We start from the raw sequence: 19,395 nt of genomic DNA on the forward strand, positions 1-19,395 counted from the left end.
TGGAATTTTCTCCGTGTTAAATAGTGGATCACTATGGATGATTGTGTGTATATGCATGGTTCTTATGTACTGTTTCTGGAAAATATTCCACTTATGAACACTTGTTTAAACTTTCCTACGATCCTGAAACCCCCCCCCAAAAATCGCATGTAACAGCTGCCTTTTGCTCCATTCTCTTTGTTGTCACCCTCCATTTTTTTCTTTGCTTTGTCAAATTTCCTTGTCACGTCTTGTTGCGATAACAATAAATCCCCTTAGATTGGATCCCACTGCAGTGTTTAAAAGGAGAAGAGCCTCTCCGGGTTCACAGCTGCAGATCCAGTTGACGTGCGTCGCAAAGCGTCATGTGAATCCAGACCTGGAGCGCTCGTGTAGGCGGGTTGGTCCGCAGGCTTCATGACAGCTCGCTAACGCCGCTTCTGCGAGGGCGCCTCTTTCACATGTTTGTCATCTGATTCACACGTCCCTGAAGGAGCCTCCTCAGAAATTGGATGGTAAAACACTGTGAAAACATCGGGAGATGACAGTGGAAGCTCGGACAGAGACCGGGCTATGTGGGTCATGTATTTGAGTCCAGTGAGCCTTTTCCTGTACTGCAGCACATTTCTCCATCAGGTTGGAGGGAAGGTGGCCTTCTGTTACAAAGCACTGTGTGTGTGTTTGGGGGAGTGGGATGGCTAGGTAAGCCTGACTGCAAAACCGTGTTCGTCTATTTTTAATTCATGGCGTACCACCTGGCTAATGGTGTTTTTGGATCTGCCACCCCCCGCCTCCCACCCCCCTCTCTCCCTCTCTCTTTCTCTCGCAAAGTCTGGAACAGAAACTTGCTTCAAATAATCAGACCTCCGCCAAATGCGCCCAAATTATTCATGCCCGCCTGCATTATGCGCCGCTGATCATAATATTGGAATATTGAGGCAGTTGGGAAATGTCAGGTGGAATTAGGGCACGCTGATGGTCACCCAAACAGCTCACGTCGGGTAAACTTATAGTGTGTATTTTTGTGTATATGTGCGACTTGACCTTTGGTCCTCGTTTTGGTCTTGCGGCTCATATTTCTGGAAAACAGTCCATCTTGAACACATATTAAGAGGTCAACTTTTTGGACAGTTTCTTACTAAATTAAATGATGTATCTGACAACAGTGAGTACATTCCAGAAAGACTATGTCTAGTCAAGGTACACAACTACAGGAAATACTTTTGTAATCATTGTACATATGGCATAGCAATATATATTTACTAACCACTGAAAATGAGTCAGCTATTATAAACTGGATAGCTGACAACACAAGTGAGTACCAATACAATTATGTCTTGTCCACAATCAAGCATTGTGCACGAATGCTGCCAACGCCGGGGAGCTGTGGTTCATTTCAGGAACGATACTTTCCCACGTGTACTATTCCATTGTGAAGCAGAAAGTTTTCCAGCATAAGGAGGCTGAACACACCTCAAATATGACACGTGCATTGCTGAGGAAGCTGAAGGTGAGGTGGCCAAGTATGTCTCCTCCACACCCGAGCCCAAGTGAACACCTGTGGGGCATCCTCGAGCAGAGAGGAGGAAGTTGGAGGAGCGCAAGGTGTCTAACGTCTCCCAGCTTCACCAGCGATGTCATCATGGAGGAGTAGAAGAGGACTCCAGTCAGAACCTGTGCAGCTCTTGTTGATTTTTCAGTGAATAGTGAATCTATACTGCTATACAAGCGATACACTCACTACTCCAAAGTACATCCAAAACGACTTTGTATGGTATTGTCCCTTGACAAGATAGAATAAGATGCTTGTTGTCCCTCTTTCACGATGGATCAACGATGGATTCATCCAATCCTACATTCTTTACAGTGTTGGCACCCAAGTGACATAAAAACAATTAAATTCCAAACTTTCTCTTTGCCTAAACGCTGACGGTGACAGAGGGGCTAATCCTCTTAGCACACACTGTCTTTGTTGGTAAATATCCCTATCAAGTTTGTTGCATGTCGGCCTAATGTGGCCTCCGGTCCGTGGGTGCAACGTCGCGGAGCTGACAGTGCGATGTCGGCGCTCTCATCAGAGGAGCGGGTGCATCCCATGGAAGAATGCCTGCACAACTTAAAGGCTTGTTAAAAACTGCTTTGGCCGCTCTCTTGTTGGCCAGACGTGAGCGGCTAATGAGTCTTTGCAAGTTTGTCTCTACACCGACCGTAGTTTGCAAATCCATGCACCGTTTGCAGTGAATTCGCTGCATTTTAGGCAAAAAACATAATCAAAATCAGATGTGTTCTCTCGACGAAGCGCAGCCAACAGCTGTGATAATCTCTTTGGCAGACACGATTTGGCTCGGACAGATAAGTTTATCTTTGCATTAGTTTGATTTGACACACTTTCATCAAGATAAACATCGCTGATGGTGGGGAGTTAACATTAGACACCCTCCAGTGGAAAATACTGCAGTATGTCTTTAAAGATGAGAATAAAAGTCAAGATTCTTTTTTTATCATTCGAGGGTATACTTCTAGTTCATGATGGCGCGTGATGATAAATTAAGTGATTGAAAAATAAAGATGGAACAGATGAAGAAGGTTGTGGTTTTTCACCTGAGGGCAACCTTCCAGGAAGTCCTCCTCTCCTCCCCTCTGATCCATTATTCAGCAACAAGCACAATTAGCCTCCATGTCAGGCTATTTTTACAAGCCTCAATAACATATAACCAATGTGCATTTCACCACTTATTTCTTTCTTTCTTTGGCACGTTAATGCTCCAGATCAATGTGTAGCTTTAACGGCTTCACTTATTATTGAGCAGGGCTTTTGTTAGTGAGGCCTCATCGTCATTGTAAGAAGCGCAGGGATGAGTTAATTGAACTCATCTGTCTCGGTGTCGTGCGCTTGACCTCAGGAACCTTAAAGAGCACTCAGCAGGAAAGTCAAGTTTGCTTCAAAGTCTCCTGAGCTATTTCTGAGCACTAAGTCTGGGTTTACACTCGGGGTGTCTTAGAATAGCTTGATTTGATTCAGATGAGTTTGATTTGACTATCAATCTCACCATAGAATCACATGAAAATGTCATGTGATCAAGATTGTACCATTCTGACTACATGGGGGTACCCACGGCTGCAGCTGAGCATACATTTTTACATAGAATGTCCTTGTTTTTGTTATAAATAGCCTATACAAATTCAGCCTCATTTGTGTTATTAAAGAATTGGAAATGACGTGTCTTTAACAGACGACCTTTACTTACGCAAGATGGCGGCGCGTACACACAGCAAAGCCCAGCACCGCTTCCAGATTTGCAGTTTTGTAGTTATTATTTTTTTCATATCGGGTCTGGTTTAACATCTTACACTCAATACGATCTTTTGGATATTAGAATTCGCAGCACCCACGTTTTTATCATTGAGAGCTCCACAGTACCAGAGTCTACACACACCACCCAGCCAGGCGAGGAAGGTGCACAGGAATACAAGCCAACACCAAGCTAGCACGCCGCGCAGACTCTCCTTACAGAGCAGTTTTCTTGCTAATGTACGGTCTTTAGTGAATAAAACAGATGAGTTACAATTCCAGATCACCCACAGTAAGAGACTTTTGGACCGCAGTGTCACTGTTTTGTACCGGACAATGCTATTGAGCTAGCCGACCGCCACCCACTTCTGGCTGATAGAACAGGCGCTGAAACAGGCAGGACGAGAGGCGGAGGACTGTGCATCTATTTGAACTGCTGTCTGTTTTCTGTGTCACTAAATAAATCAAGGTACGGTTGTTGCTCCCCTACCATGTTAAGTTGTTTATCTGAGTGTTTTATCCTTTTTCTTTGAGGTGGAAAAAGTCGCAAATGAGATCTGTTTATTTGTACGCATCGCCATTAGTGGTGTTCTTTGAAAAATATACTCTATGTATTTATATTCGATTATTAGTCGACTATGAACAAAATCTAACCAATCGGATTCGACTAAAATCCTTAGTCAAAGACAGCCCTAGTTGACACTGCTGTTCTGAAACCGATTTAGTGTCATTCACACTTGGCAAGCATGTTTTGTACTGGATCCTTCTAGATACTGTACCTAATATTGTGAGAGGAGAACAGACAACGCTCGCTTCGCTTCCTCTAAAAACTTGTCCGTGTTTTTTGAACCCTCAGCCAGTATTTCATCTCTTGAAGTGAGAATTACACACGCACGCACGCACGCACGCACACACGCACGCACACAGGACCGATTTCTTGATGCATGCTGATTTGACGAGTTAGTCAGTTGCTAAGATCAGCTTTGATATGCTGGATGTCGATCCTCACACTTCCCGCCTGTCTTTAGATACACAAATAAAAACCTCAAATGGACAACTCAATGGAGGAGCTCTACAGCGTGAAGGCACATGCCTCCATGAAATCATGGCTCCATGTGTCCAAAATCCCATACTGGCCAATGCAAATGAGCCTCCATGCATCTGGTGTGTGATAAAAGCTACGGCGATCTATACGTTCAGTGCCGCTAGCCGCGATACCCGAGTGCTTTGAGCTCGTGCACAGCTTTCAAGATGAGAAGACCTCGTGTTTTTTTTTTCTTCCCTTTGCACCACCACGCTCACATTCCGCTCCATTAGCGCGATGCTAAATGCGCTCCGTACAGTAATTAGCGTGTATTAGCATGAGGCCTTCGTTAGAGCTTGGCACATCGTGAACGTGCTCTTTGACCCTCCTCGCAGGTGCCGTCATCGCGGCAGATCAGGCAGGTAATTAGGCGACTTAAGTGGAAAGGGGGGCGGGGGTGTTAGAAGCTTCATTAGCCCACCCTCCCACTTATGCAGCCCTTTAGTCAACCCTAGTTGATCTTTACAACACCCACCCACCCCCTCCACTTTCATTCTTTGCCTCCACTCTCTCATCTCCAGCAGCCTTACCTCTGACCCCCTTTGGTTGCCTTATTCCCCCCTAAAAGTGGGATGTGTGGTGATGGATGGGGTGACTGATCAAAACCTGAGGGGTGGGGCTCCCCTCCCCAGGGAGGACATATTCCGAGGTAGGAGAGGGGATTTAAACAGCCATCCAAAACCAGAGCTAAGCAAAAAGAGGTGCCGCCCCTGTCTTTAATCCCACTAATGAGGTAGGGGAGCCCCCCACTGCCCCCCATTGCCCCCTTGTGCAGGCTGCTTTCACCTGTAAAGGTCCTTAATGAGGTCTGCATGGTGAGAACCCTTTAAAGCTGTTTTTGCTTATTTGCTTCAAGTGCCTTAAAAAGAGTTGTGGATTTGTGAGAGCAGCGTTGACGTGGATGAAAGATGACAGAAGCAGCAAAAACAACAAAGTGCTCTCTTGAGGCTGACGATATCCTCTTCTCTGTGTGTGTGTGTGTGTGTGTGTGTGTGTGTGCGCGTGCGCGCGCGCACTCCTCTCTACAGTGTATATACAGTACGTGTGTGTTTGCGCCCTGTGTGTGTGTGTGTGTGTGTTCCGTCACATCAGAGACGTGACAGGCACGAACGCTGATTCAGTGTGGCGTCGGGAGCATCCGAGAGCGCAGGGGATCCTACTGGGAGCAAAATGATATTCATTGGCCTTAAACGCTGAGGCTGGCCCGGCCGGTCGTGTTGCCACCGCCTGTGTCATGTTAGATTATGACCTGAGGATGAGGATGAGGATGAGGAGGTGGACAGGGAGGGGTGAGGAGAGTCTGATGCTGAGTGGAGGTCATAGAGAGAATAAATTGTCTCAGTCACACTTCTGTACTGTGTACACTGTGTACTTCATTCCTTAGTGTATATTTCCACAGTGTAGTGCTCTTCCTAATCCATCACTGTTAATGTAGTACAAAAAAATCACAATATTTTTCTGCTTGCTCTTCCTCTTCTTCTTTTCTTGATGTACACTCACCATTTGGGCCGTGTTGAGTGCAACATCTGTGTACTGAAAGTGCACTGCATTTTGCCGTACTTCTCAGTGTGAGTACACTCAAAATGCTAAGTGTAAGTATGGAAGTGCACGAGTTGAAACACAGCCTCTGGCTACAGTATATCCACGTGAACGTGGAGGTTTATGTTACTTATGTTCACAAACGTAGGTTTATGTCTTTAACAACTGAGCTTTTGGAAAACTCCGGACATGGTGATTTGCAGAAAAAACTCATCTGCGGTAAAACTGAGGTTCCCATGAACCTAAAATGTGTTTAACAACAGAAGAATTAAGTGTGTTTGTTTTTGTGCAGTGGTGGATGCGCGGACATTCGTGTTTTAAAGATAATATACACAACATTGTATTTCTAATATATCACTATTTTGATAAACTGATGACAACTCTGGTTTCTTTTTCAGGCTTCTGACTGTCCAAAATGTGCATTATAGCCAGGGAATGTGCTTTTATGTGGACAGGGATTTAAAAAAACAAACAAAAAATCCTCCTCTGGTGTAGATGGAGACTTTTGTAACACCAGTTTGGGGAAAATTTGTGATGCCCCCTATGGGTTGTAGTCCAAATGCTTTAGAATACATGCTAGCATACGTGTGCTACAGATGTCCTCAAAGTTGTATACTTATTAGACAAATGGTCAATGATTTATGGACAATTAGTTGCCAAGACCCGCCTGTGCCCCTGCAAAGCCGTTTGGCTTGATGGCGGCCATGTTTTGTCTCGATCAAATTTTACACACATGTGCTTATCAGTCCCCTAAATGAAATTAAAGTGGCTATTTTATGGAGCTCTCTGGGCTGTGCGAGAAATTTCAAGTCAAGTGGGTCAAACAGTGCCACCATGTGTTATATTAGATTGTATTGTATTGTATTATAGCACAGGCAGCAGAGTAGGGGTGCATGATTTGACACATTTTCACCTTCTGTGTGCAGGGGTTCAGGAGTAAAAGAGTTACACCATAGTGAGTAAATGATGGTGTCCATACTCTACTGTTAGCAGGATTACACCAAAAATACTTTATTAAGGGTTGTGTTTATTTATTTACTATTTTTGGTGTGGGTCCGCAACGTGGCTGAGTGGTTAGCACACTGAGTGGTTATTATGATGATACATTATTTTATTTCAATTTAAAGCATGACGACAATGCAGTAACTTTATAAAAAAAAGAGTCTTAAGTACTACAGTAAAGGAGTGGGAAATGTGTATAGTACACCATGTTTCACCAAAAAGTACAAATTGTTATGATTAACTGTAAAAATCGAATTTGTCCATTTATATGATCATGGATTCATGTTGACAGTTGACTGAAATATCCACCAGAAAAGTGTAAGTTAGTAGGATGGATTTAAATACCACTCTTCACCAGGAAAAGGTCACCAAACAAGTCATAAAATGCTGGTTAGTGGAAAGTAACTAGGCAAATATGAAAAGCACTCCATATACAGTACATGTCGTACATGAAGGTAAAACAAAAGGTGTCTGGACGTTATTAGTCAACAGGGGGCGTTGGAGCGGCTCACTGCATTCCAGCTCCAGCCTCTTAGAAAAACGCTGCAGTCTTTTGGCACTTTCAAGGGTTAAATATATGGAATATATAAAATATCAGTCTGTGACCAAGTGTGCAACATGTATGAAATTATTAATCTTGTAGTCTTATAGTTTTGAATATGAACACGATGTCACCCACACTTGCCACAATCCTGCAAGGTTCTTCTTTTGTACCTCGACTCTTAACTTTTTGCATTTGGAAAAGCAACATCCATTTACCTTGGGCTTCAATAATTCAGTCAGTCAGTATATTTTGTGTCCTGGTTGTTGTTGCACGGGAAATTAGTAGATGTTTAAAGTCAAAAGCTGCAGCTGCATCAGAGGCGCAAAGATGACAAATCCCGATTAAAGCAGAACAATGGTGTCAGGCTAAAACAAAAGCAGCGTTTTATTTGTTAGCGTGGCATTGAGGGGCAGACGGAGGCGGGGGGGAAACAGCTGCATTGCCTTAAAAGACAAGAGCGCCACGTCCTCCATTGTCACGACACACCTTGGCACCTTTATTCTTTATGTTGCTGTTGTGTTGCTGCTCAATGAAATGGTTTGCCTTCACATGGTATTGTGTTGGAATACGTTGACAAGTTTAAATCTCTAACTGACGTGTGATCAATTAGGTGGGGATGATGACGAACATAAATTACATGATGAAACAGCGTTGTGTTTTAGGCTATACAGTAGACCAGCAGTGTCCCACGTCCTGCAGCTTGGTTTTTCTTTTTTATATTGTAAAAACCAGAATAAATTCATTATTAATTAGATATATTATTCCATTTTTCACTAATTTGCCTTGTTGACATAGTCTAACACATGTTGACCTACATTGAATGGTTGTAGCGTCTTTAATGTCCAAACACCGTGGCTCCCCCGGAGCCTTTAATTTATCTGCATGCGGCCCTCACTGGAAAAGGTTTGGACACCCCCTATATAGATTATTTCGTCCACTTTCTTAATTTCTCCCTCCAAACCCGATGTTCATTTTTCACGAGTCAGATGGACGTTCAATACAGCGAGCATCCCATCCTGCTATCCCACTCTAGCAGTCAGTGCACGTGGAGCGTTATAGCATCCCCGCGCGCTTGCAGCTGTGCTAACATCTGTGCAACTGTGTTCTCCATCCACCCCGCTCCCTCCGATAAGCTGCCACCCCTCTGACGGGTATGAATAAAGGACGGAACAATCTGGAGACTCGGTTGCACAAGCTGCCGCCGGGACAGTGCACGTTTTCAATAATCCATGAAGCCTCCCCGCCCCCAATCCACTTGACTTTTTTTCCACTTTTTGTTTTGGGAGTTCATCAGTGGAGATGGGCCAAACTGACAAGGTGGTTCGGGCGTTTTTGGGGGGAGAAAAATGCTTCAAACAACAAGACATTTGTCATCAGAACAGCTCATTTTTTAAAAACTCATACAACATACTGAATAACGTACGTCATGTATTTCTAAGTCACCTCAAAAAGTGTCCAGACTTCATATGCTCAGATCTCAGCGAGTCATCAGGAATCATATTGATTGAAATCATTATACACGCAAATGAATCGTCAAATCTGTGGGAAATATTACAAAAGGAGGAGTCGATGTTGATGCTATTTACCTGATTTAATCCACCTCTGTATGGGCACCATCTGTTGCATGAAGCATATCAAGGCCATACCCGATTTCTTGCCATATTTGCTTGAGCATCGCCTCATCAATGATGGCAATGACATCGGTGATCTTTTGCTTTCAGGGTGTCGATAACCCTTGTGAATTTCTCTTGGCGATGAAGTAATTCAATGTATTTATTTAGCGCCAAATCACAACAGCGTTTATCTTATGGCACTTTACCCATGAAGGTCACAAATGAAAACGGAGAACCAACTGAAATCCCACATTACGTAGTGGCAAAGAACACTTCCAGCCATCACTCCTTCAGGTTGAGGAGAGAACTGCAAGCTCCTCCGCGTATGACGTATTTTAATGTCACACTTTCATTAAAGACATTACACAGGCTGTGGAAAGTCATAGTACAATAAAAGCTACAGCGACATTATATTATTGGCGACATGCCGGCAAACAGAAACCGGCAGGCCCCACCACCCAACTCACGTGGTAGGCTGGGTTTGCGCACTACGCCGAGAAGAGACGCCTGTGCAAGCCTCATATCAGGTTTCTGCCGCGTATTTGATGAGGAAATGTGCAAATTCAGCGATTATTACCAGGTTAAAAACTATTGGAGTCATACAGAAAACACATTTATCATACAGTTCAATGGCCAAATGTTAATATTTTATGTTGTCATCATTTGTTTGTTAATATTTCATCGTGAAAGTAGGGCTCAGCCTCCCCCTGACTGTGCGCCACTGAATCAGAATATCCTGTAGGTGAAGAACAATACACACGGTGCTTGACGTACAGGAAGTGACGTTACACTGCTTCACATTATGCATCATTATAAAAGTCTGTTTATCACGTTAAATTAGCGTCACATGCACTACAGTTGTCATCAGCAGGTTCTACGTGAAAAGTCAGAGTGTTCCACAGGCCGCGCAACACGAGTAGCTGGTGGCAACGACACGCACACACACACACACACACACACACACACACACACACTCTGCCCCCACTCCATCTTCACACACACGTAAACACCCTTCGGCAGCCAGCAGGGAGTCATCCTGTTCCCACTGTGCAGCGAGGGCCGAGCCAAGCACACACGAGACACACTACTCACCGCTACTAACCACCCACCTACCTGTAATTATCCAATCATGAAGCCATTAGCACCGTGTTAACGTGGCCCCGCCCACCCACACGCCTGCTAGCAAACAGAAATGTTAAATAAGGTTTTTTTTTTGCCACTTAATATTGAAAGTACGGTAGATGTGTTACTTAAAAGCAACAATAGTACAAGTGCATGGTAAAGACTTCATGTCCATTTCATCCTAAATCAAGCACAACGCTCTGGAATAAACTAAGCAGATTTGACATTTGTCGTCATTCAACCAGCCAGCGCACACTCTGCTACAAGAGTGCGCTTTTAATTCTCAGCTAAATGACTGCTAAAGCTAACGACGCCTCCCCGCTCACGTCCACCGCCGCCCCGTCCACCACGGTTTCCAGACATCATTAAGGCGCGGTCGTAGCCGCGGGCTCTCTTCAAACTGTACACTTTATCCATAATTCAGCTGTGCTGCCCTGAATTATTCAAGCAAATAGCAGAGAAAATAATAGAGTTCACAGAGTCTTACTTACACGTAAAACTATTTAAATGTGGATTTGAATGTTTGAGGCCTTCTGACGGGGGTCGGCGGGTGGGGGCGGTGTGCTACCTCAGCCGCAGATGCGGCCTGTCTTCCGAACGAAGCGTGGAAGGACGGGCTGGGTCACATTAGGGAAGTAAATGAATGAATTAAAGTTAGATTTACACGCACGTACGAGTCAGCGGAAATATGGAATGCAAATGTTATGTTTGCATCAAAAGTTGTGAACCATCCAGCAGCATTCCAGTACTTCCTGGTGGGGGTAACATGCGTGTTAAAGGTGTGCTCACGTGAGGCCTCCCCTCATGTTTAAGAGGCTAAATGTAGCCATGGCCCCCCGATTGATTCCCCATCAGGAAAAAAGGCTGAATTAACATGAGTTGCTTACGTACCGCATCTTGAATCATTTACTCCCCTTGGAGTGGGAGGCGGGGGGCCATGCAACTTTTATCACGGGAAAAAGAATCAGAATTCCCCGGATAGGAGGCAGGGGTGGCTCATGCATAAGTAAAGTGCACGCTACATGTTAGCACTATAACCTTGCTCAGGGATTTTTGCTGCCAGCACAGAGTGCATTACTGAGAGGGTTTTTATACGCTATCATATAGAGGCTGTGGGGGCCGGCGCTTCATCACAGAGGAGGACCGCCGCTTCTGAGGTGAAGTTGCGAGCTGAGAAGGACGTGCAGGAGAATGTCCTTGGGTCATGCGCACCAACATACTCCTGCTTTATTCCTTCTTGTGTTTAGCCTCGCGCACCTTCTTGCCCGTCTTGTTGCTGCCTTTGATCCAACACACACACACTTGCACTGCAGGCCGCACACGTGACTTGCTATCATGTCAATCCTGCTTCTCTGCTAATGGACGAACTCTTCCTCAAACTCTTGATGCTTAAGCACCATTAAAAGGACAATGGATTATTTGCCACACTAAATATGGCACCTTGACGGTGCTAAATTGATGCTAGGCTGTTGCGCTGTTCACACCGCAGTACATTGTTTGTACAGAAGTGTCTGGGGAATTGCATATTTCCTGGAAGTCGAGGGTGGGCGCCTGGGCCACCTGGTCTTCGGCAGCCATATCTGGTTCTTCGCTAATGGAACCATGTTTAATCGCCGCAGCGTCTGCAGTAATTCAGTTGCTGTACCGGACCGTTGTGGTGAGGAGAGAACTGAGCTGGAAAGCAAAGCTAATTTACCAATCAATGGATGTTCCCACACTCACCTTTGGGTCGTGACCGAAAGAACGAGATCGTGGATACAAGCGGCTGAAATGAGTTTGCTCATTAGGGGTCGGCGGACTCATCCAAAGCGATAGGGTGAGGAGCTTGGTCATCCTTCACATCCAGAGGAGCCAGTTGGCTCGGGCATCTAGTCCGGATCCCTCCTGGACACCTCCCTGGTGAAGTGTTCTGGGCATGCCCAGCCGGCAGGAGGCCCGGGGGGAGACCTAGGACACGCTGGATGGATTATGTCTCACAGCTAGCCTGGGAACGCCTCGGTGTCCGCACAGTGGAACTGGAAGAGGTGGCTGGAGACCGGGAATTCTTGACTTCCCTACTAAAACTGCTGCCCCCGTGACCCGGAAAAGCAGCAGAAAATGGATGACTAGTTGGATTAGAATTCTGTTTACATGTCCCCTGTTATGCAAAAGCGACTTTTTAATGATGTTTTAACAGTAATATGTGTCCCTGGAGGCTGTTTATGAGCACCAAATGTGAGAAAATCTATCATCTCCCTCACTTGTTGGCTCCGCTGCTGTGAGAAGAGGCACTCAAACGCTTGCTTTTCATGAAAAACCTCCACCTCTCACCCACTTGAACCAGCTAGTTGAGCCCGCCCCGTGTATACGCCCAACACAAAACGAACAACAAAACACAGGCTTCGCTACACATCTTTAAAAAATGCTTTAAGGCTAATTGTATGAAAGCTGACAAGGATTCGTTTATTATTTTTAAAATTCAGTGATTGCTCTTTCGCAAGGTGTATGGACTATCCATCCATCCATTTTCTATGCTGCTTATCCTCACTATGGTGGGGGGGGGTATGCTTTGTTGCATTATAACAAAACAGCGTGTCCTCAGTAAGGCTTACTAAAAGCACTTTTTACATTCCACCTGCACCTCCTGACATCAAGTATGCTTGTTGGTTTCTCATTGATGTCAACACAGCTAGCTAGCTAGCGTCGGACTAGATCTGCAGATTTACTTTGAGACTCCTGAGGATTCTGCAGCGACTCTAGTTCTTCTGATTCTTTCCATTTGTGTGGAAAGGAAAAGGATGGGAAGGACTGCGGGGGTCACGGGAGGAATGAGGAGGCTTGAGTGGGCGGCGAAGTGGAGAAGCGGGAGGCCCAGACGTGAGAACTAATTTGACACATTCGCCCAGATTTCCAGCCCCGTCTGCCACTATCAACACGTTTAGCCCTCCTTGTCTTGTTGCCGTGGGAGATGGGACTCGTGAAGGCCCAGCAAAGGTCTGTCGGATCAATGTTGGGACGCAGTCATCCAGATGCACCGTGTCTCTTTTACCAAGCGATAAGAAACGGGAGACTGACAGTCGTTTTCCAGCATGTTGCAGGGGGTACAATGTGACTGTTTTCTATTTTTCGTGTATTAGAAACACATGTTGTTCTTCCTGCACATGCTTTTTATACGTTTGGCTCTTTTTTTCTTGGAATCTATCTGCTGAAAATCTTGTTGAAAGATGACAAATCCAAATGATGTCTTATTTTTATGCAACATTGGAACGGGACAGGAAGTGAAAATCTCCCCTTTGCAGCTATAACAGCTTCCACTCTTCTGGGAATCCCTTGGAATGCTTTGGATTGGAGTCGATCTATGGGAATTTTTGTTTGGTTTCGCTGGAGTTGTATCTTAAAGGTCTCATATTATAGTATTTTTCACCAATTTAAAATAAGTCTGAGATGTCAAACAATAGCATACTGGAAGCCTGGATGCTGGAATTTAGACAGCTTAATAGTGCTTTTAGTAAGCCCTGCTGGGAAAACACCTTTTTGTGTGTCTGTAGCTTTAATGCTAATGAGTTGTGTTGGTCTCCAAGAAGCGCTATTGCGCACGTTATCCGCTATAAACTAACTCTGTACTTGTCTGATGTAATAGATGTCATTACTCCCAATGTAACATTACTTTGAGTTGTGTAGTGAAGCCTGCTATTTTTAGAAAGTGGTAGGAGTGTACATGGGCTGGGCTCATCTAGCTAAAGCTAGGTCAGAGAGGGTATCATGTCTCTGAGGAAGCAGGTTTTTCCTTCATGACGTTATGAAAAGACTATTGTGGACTATTTGACCATTTACGTGCCTTTGAATGGTCACGTATGTTTGTACATTCGACCCTGTGAGCGTCTCGCTTGGCTCAGCTATGAATAACAGTGATTGTCCACTGGCTGTCTGGGGCTTTTGTGCCAATGCCAGCTGGCAATGTTTGTTTAACCCCCCCCACCCTCTTTCACCTCTCACCCAACATACACATTTGACTACATTTCACTACAGCTGTGGTCACATGACCCCGCCGTGATAAGGCTCGCTTTTGTCACACCAGCATGAATATACAAATGACATGCAGACAGGACCGCTGGGTCTATCATGCCCCCTCCCCGCTTTCCAAAACTGATGATTTCCAAATGATCTCGTCAGATGAGGCTACCTATTACAGCTCCACTACTTACAGTATATAGCAATTTAGCTCAGGGGGAGGGGGAGGAATTGCCCCCTCCCTGCTTGATGGCTCATTTTCAGTGGTGACATTTTACCACATTGAGTGTCCCAGACAGACAAAAAGACAGACGGGGCTGCGTTGTAGTGCAGCCATCAAAGCAGGGCTATTCAGCTAACTTGTTCCAGGGGTCACATTTTCAGAAAGCTAAGGACCAGAGGGGCCAGACTTCCTCCTGCACTATTATTACACATAATACACTATTTTGTTATATAATATGTTAATGCAAGGCTCTGTTACACCTTATACTTTTACTTGACCACAAGAGAAAATACTTGTTTGCAGTAGCTCATTTGCAGAATGCATGTGTAACGATGCCAGCTAGTGGCTGTGTGATAGTACGGTACGCAAAAATGACAGTCAAAGATCCTATAAATAAGAGGAGTGCTGTGCTGTTTGAAGGACATACTATAAAAGATAGCTAGATAGATACTATTTTATTATAATCTTGAGAGAGGTCCTCTATATGACAGTGTTTTACAGCTTTTAGAAACCTGCTGTAAAGATGCTAGCCAAAGATGCTATCTGGTATATGATGGTCGCTCTGGATTTACTCAACTGCAAGTACACAGGTCAAATATGTTCTCTTTGATAGGACTGTTCTGTTGTTTTTAAGGAATCTGCTGCAAAATTGTTAGTTTGTTAATTAAACGGTCGAATCTGTCCGGCGGGACACCAGTTGATTAACACTGCATTAAAGGCTAAACGATCGCCTCTGACTTGCTTGAGTGACACTTCTCATGCTAAGAAGTGTGGACTGAGACGTCCGGGGGGGTCCCAATGTCGGCGCTCCCCGGTTTCCCAAGCACTTGTTTTTTAAAGTTAGTAGCAGCGGGATTATCCTCATGGTGTGCCCCCGTCTGCAGGTTTCTCCGTCTTTCAGAGACACTGTTCATGAAATACTCAGTGAAACTACATTTTCTTTTTTTATGGCTGGATGAAATGGAAAAAAACAAAACAAAAAGTGAGTTTAATGGTTGCCACCCATAGTCTCAGCCAAGCATTTTATGGACTAAAAACAAACAAACAGTGTGCGTCGTCTTGTACAGCTTCTGTATGCACATTCTAGTTTCGTGGAATCATCAAATCATGCATGGAAAGGGGGAAAATATTGGGCTTTAATTGCACATGAATATAACAAACTAAAGTGGAAAATCCAAAAAGATCTGTTAAAAAGTGACATTTGTTTGGATGTTAAAACAATTCTCCCTCCAGAAACTGTTCCAGGGTCCAACTGTCGCCATCACAAACTCTTTAGTAACTGTACAGGCAACATTTTAAGACACATTTTAACATTTTTACCTGCCATATAAGTGTAAAAATTAGTGAAATGCTATTTAATTAAGATTTTAAAAAGTGTTCTCAAGGCTGCTGCTGTCACTGCTATGCTACCTCTAGGTCAAAATAAGGTTGATTTCCAGTTCTCGGGTCATCATCACACATCACTGTTGTCCCGGTAACAAAAAAATACACAAAAAACCCCACAGAAAAAGCAAAACACATGCAGAGTACATAGCTTGGTTGATAACAAAGGTGAAGTTTTTGTAAAAATGCGCCTCCAGAGTCGCACAAAACCCCCAAAGCTGTCATCATCCGGTCCAGTCCGGTTGGGGACATTTGCCGCTTGCCGGGGAGATCGGACTTCAGCGTCTTGTGGACACAGAGTCTCGGGACTGTTCTCCCCGAATGTTACCAGCATGTAGGCTTTCCCACGAGGGCAAATAGCATCCTGTACCACGTCTACAGCAACATGAAAGGTGCTTTGAAGGCTGTTCCAAGTCCCCACTCTCTTCTGTTGTTGTTGTTGCTTAATTTATTGGTATTAATGTTTCTTCTGTTCTTATTCATTTTCTTGTGTTTTTCTTTCTTTCTTTTTTTGGGGGGGAGAATGAACAGAACAAGAATTTCATTGCATAGCAGAACTACCTGTTTTACTGTGCATATGACAATAAAACTCTTAAATCTCTTGAATCATCTCTTGTGAGACTCCTAAAGAGTCAACTTCGCAAGTGCGCTTTGCTTTTTCTTTGCCTTTTTTTGGTGGTACCACCACAGAAGTGTATCAATGGTGGTCAGTCACAAGTATGATGATAACCATAGAACCAGAAATGCAACTTTTAACAAGATATCAAGTATTGTCATGAAGAAAAGTGGTACACGCGTTTAGCCTGTGATACTGTGAAACACACCACACAATGCGCTGTTATTAAACCCCGTAAGTTGGACTGACTGGAAATGTCTCAAACCGCTCATGTCCTATGTCCCATGCGCTCGAGACGAAAAGCCAAGATGACAAAACAGCGCTATCGGTCTAACCTTTGGGACATTGATTAGCTGTTTTGTCAACATAAGAAACGGCAGCATTAAGGCCTTAATGATGACCAATTTTAGGACGCGGGGGGACCCCAGCTGTGTCTAGGTCCAGACATATTGGCCTATGATGAGCTAAAGTGAGTCCATTTACCCACGCTGCTCTCCTCCCCGGCCGCTACCAGCAAACACATATGCATAATGGAGGAATAATGGAATCTTCTAATCGCTTGTTTGGGCCAGAGAGGAGAGCTCCTAAATGACAAGCCCCTCTGGCCTATAACACCATTAGAATTTCAAGTATGAGATCTTTTTTTCCCCAGGTGGAATATTGAGATTTGCCGCCGTGGCTTTTTGCTCTCTTGCCAGCTTGCCGCGACATTCCCTCGCTGTGACACATGTCTGCCAATCACATTGATGGACAGCTAACACGGAGAGGACAAAGACCAGACAGTTTGTTTGAGGGAAGCATTGAGTGACACCTCCATGCAAGGAAGCCTTCCCAAAGTCATGTCCTGCACTTCATTTACTGCTGAAACCATGCGGTGCACATGTTTATGGCCACTATATTTACAACCTCAGCAATAAAACGTCAGCTTTTATTCATTTTAAAGCTCAGCGTATACTTTATTGATAACTGTAGGTAGATTTCTTTTGCAGTGAAATGGTGACATTTAGTGTTGCACCCAGAGTACACAGGACCTGGAAAAGAGATAAAAATAGATAGAAAAAGAAGTACACCCGGGACTGGTTGTCACCCAATGGCAGGGCACGTATAGACAAACAACCATTCTCACTCACATTCATAGCCTCCAATTAGCCTAACATGCATATTTTTGGAATGTGGGAGGGAGAACATGCAAACTCCACACAGAGATGCCCAGCGGAGATTCGAACCAAAAATCTCCTGACTGTGTGGCCTGTGTGCTAACCACTAGGCAGTGCAATGATAAAAAAAAAAAACACACACACACACACACACACAAATTATAAACAACTACATCAAAGTTCATTAAATGGGTATCAATTTTAGAAAAAATGCCCATTGTTTTATTCTTTATCTTATAATGTAAGATCAATGTCTACATCGACAAATGCAACACCTGAATCGAATCGACTCGTATCGTTTGTACACGGTATCGAATTGTATGAAATCGTTCTGTTTTTATAATAGATATTTTTTTAAATTGTACCTTAACCCGTGCATCTTATAATAATAATAATTTACCACAAAGAGATTTACATCCTTACTTATTTTTGATCAAAACTTCTTAACTAGTTAACTATGGAAAAACTATGGAAAAAATGTGATTAATTGTGATTAAATATTTGAATCAATTGACAGTCCTAGTTTGTATATACAGTATGTACAGGGTGTCCCAAAAAACGTATACACACTTTAAATAATTGTAAACTATGTCTTTGTTATAATTCATTCAATTTTCAAAATGCATTCCATATGAATTTACAAGCATCATTTTATTGTTTTGCCACCGCCTGTTCTCAAACGGATGTCCGTTCTGGTCCAGACACTGGTGACAACGCGAAGCAATGGAATCGCACACATCACGAAACAATTCCATTGGCATGTGAGTGCATTCCCGTTCAATGGCTGCTCTTCATTCAGTGACTGTTGCAGATCTCATAGCATACTGGAGACCACGGATGCTCACACTTTTTCAGCCTGCAAGCTACTTTTAAAATGACCAAGTCACAAAGATCTACCTCCTACTATAAATATACTGTGTGTATATATATATATATATATATACACACACACATATACATATATATACACATACTGTTATATATAGTTGCACAGGTGTAAGATGTGATAATATTGTAATATATTTTTAATAGAGTGCAACAGAGTGTGGTGCCATCTGCAGTTTGCCACCAAAGCAGAAGCTCATGACTATTTGAATATTTTCTCTTCTCATGAATTAAACAACTGGCTGGACGACGCTATGTGTAAGTGTGTGTGCATGTGTGCACAGGTGTGTGTGCGCGCGCGTGTGTGTGTGTTTCTTCCTGGCGCCTGCACTTAGACATGAAGAAAACATGAGTGTTTCACACTTTCACACATGAGGCATCTTAAAACTGAATAGTGAGTGCACGTGTGCGTAGGTTTAACGTCATCGCCCGCCATCTCGCTGGCTCGCAGGTGACCATTGGACATATGTTTGTCTATCCACTGTGTGTGATGTCCTGGCTCAAGACTCATACACTCTCTCACATGTGTCCCTCAGGGCTGGGAGGCTGCTGCCAGGAGGACAAATGAGAGACCCGAAGACCCTGTTCAGACCGACACAGGTATTTTCAAGAGTTTTGCTTTTCAAAACAATATGCTTTCAAAAGAGTACTACATTTGCATCATAAAAATGCACCCTCGAAAAAATCTGCCCTCACAAATTCCTTGGCATTATATTTGTCTCCCGCCATATCCGTGCGCACTGTCGCCTGGCCATTCTTGTGTGTGTGATGAAGACGCTCACATCTTCTTCCGCCGTGGAACACGCACACATACGAACAAGATGGCCGTCGAAGGGTGGGGTGGACTTGGGACGATGGGTGGATGGGGTCACAGTTGATGTACTACACACTGCTGATGGGGATGTCATACAACTTCAGGTCAAAAAATCCACTTTGGCAGGCAATGGACAAGCAGATGAAGGTGTC

General features: G+C 44.0%; 1 long non-coding RNA gene across 1 annotated transcript in view; it reads left to right on the forward strand.

Moving 5' to 3' along the window:
* The window catches only part of LOC129194434 (uncharacterized), a 119,295-nt gene extending 100,114 nt beyond the window's left edge, over window positions 1-19,181 (forward strand). The window contains exon 5 of the long non-coding RNA XR_008573761.1: window positions 18,966-19,181. This is a non-coding gene — a long non-coding RNA (uncharacterized LOC129194434). The remainder of the gene's footprint in view (window positions 1-18,965) is intronic.
* Window positions 19,182-19,395: the final 214 nt, after the last annotated feature.

This window comes from Dunckerocampus dactyliophorus, chromosome 14 (genome assembly GCF_027744805.1).
Source record: "Dunckerocampus dactyliophorus isolate RoL2022-P2 chromosome 14, RoL_Ddac_1.1, whole genome shotgun sequence".
In the NCBI taxonomy this organism is placed as follows: domain Eukaryota; kingdom Metazoa; phylum Chordata; class Actinopteri; order Syngnathiformes; family Syngnathidae; genus Dunckerocampus; species Dunckerocampus dactyliophorus.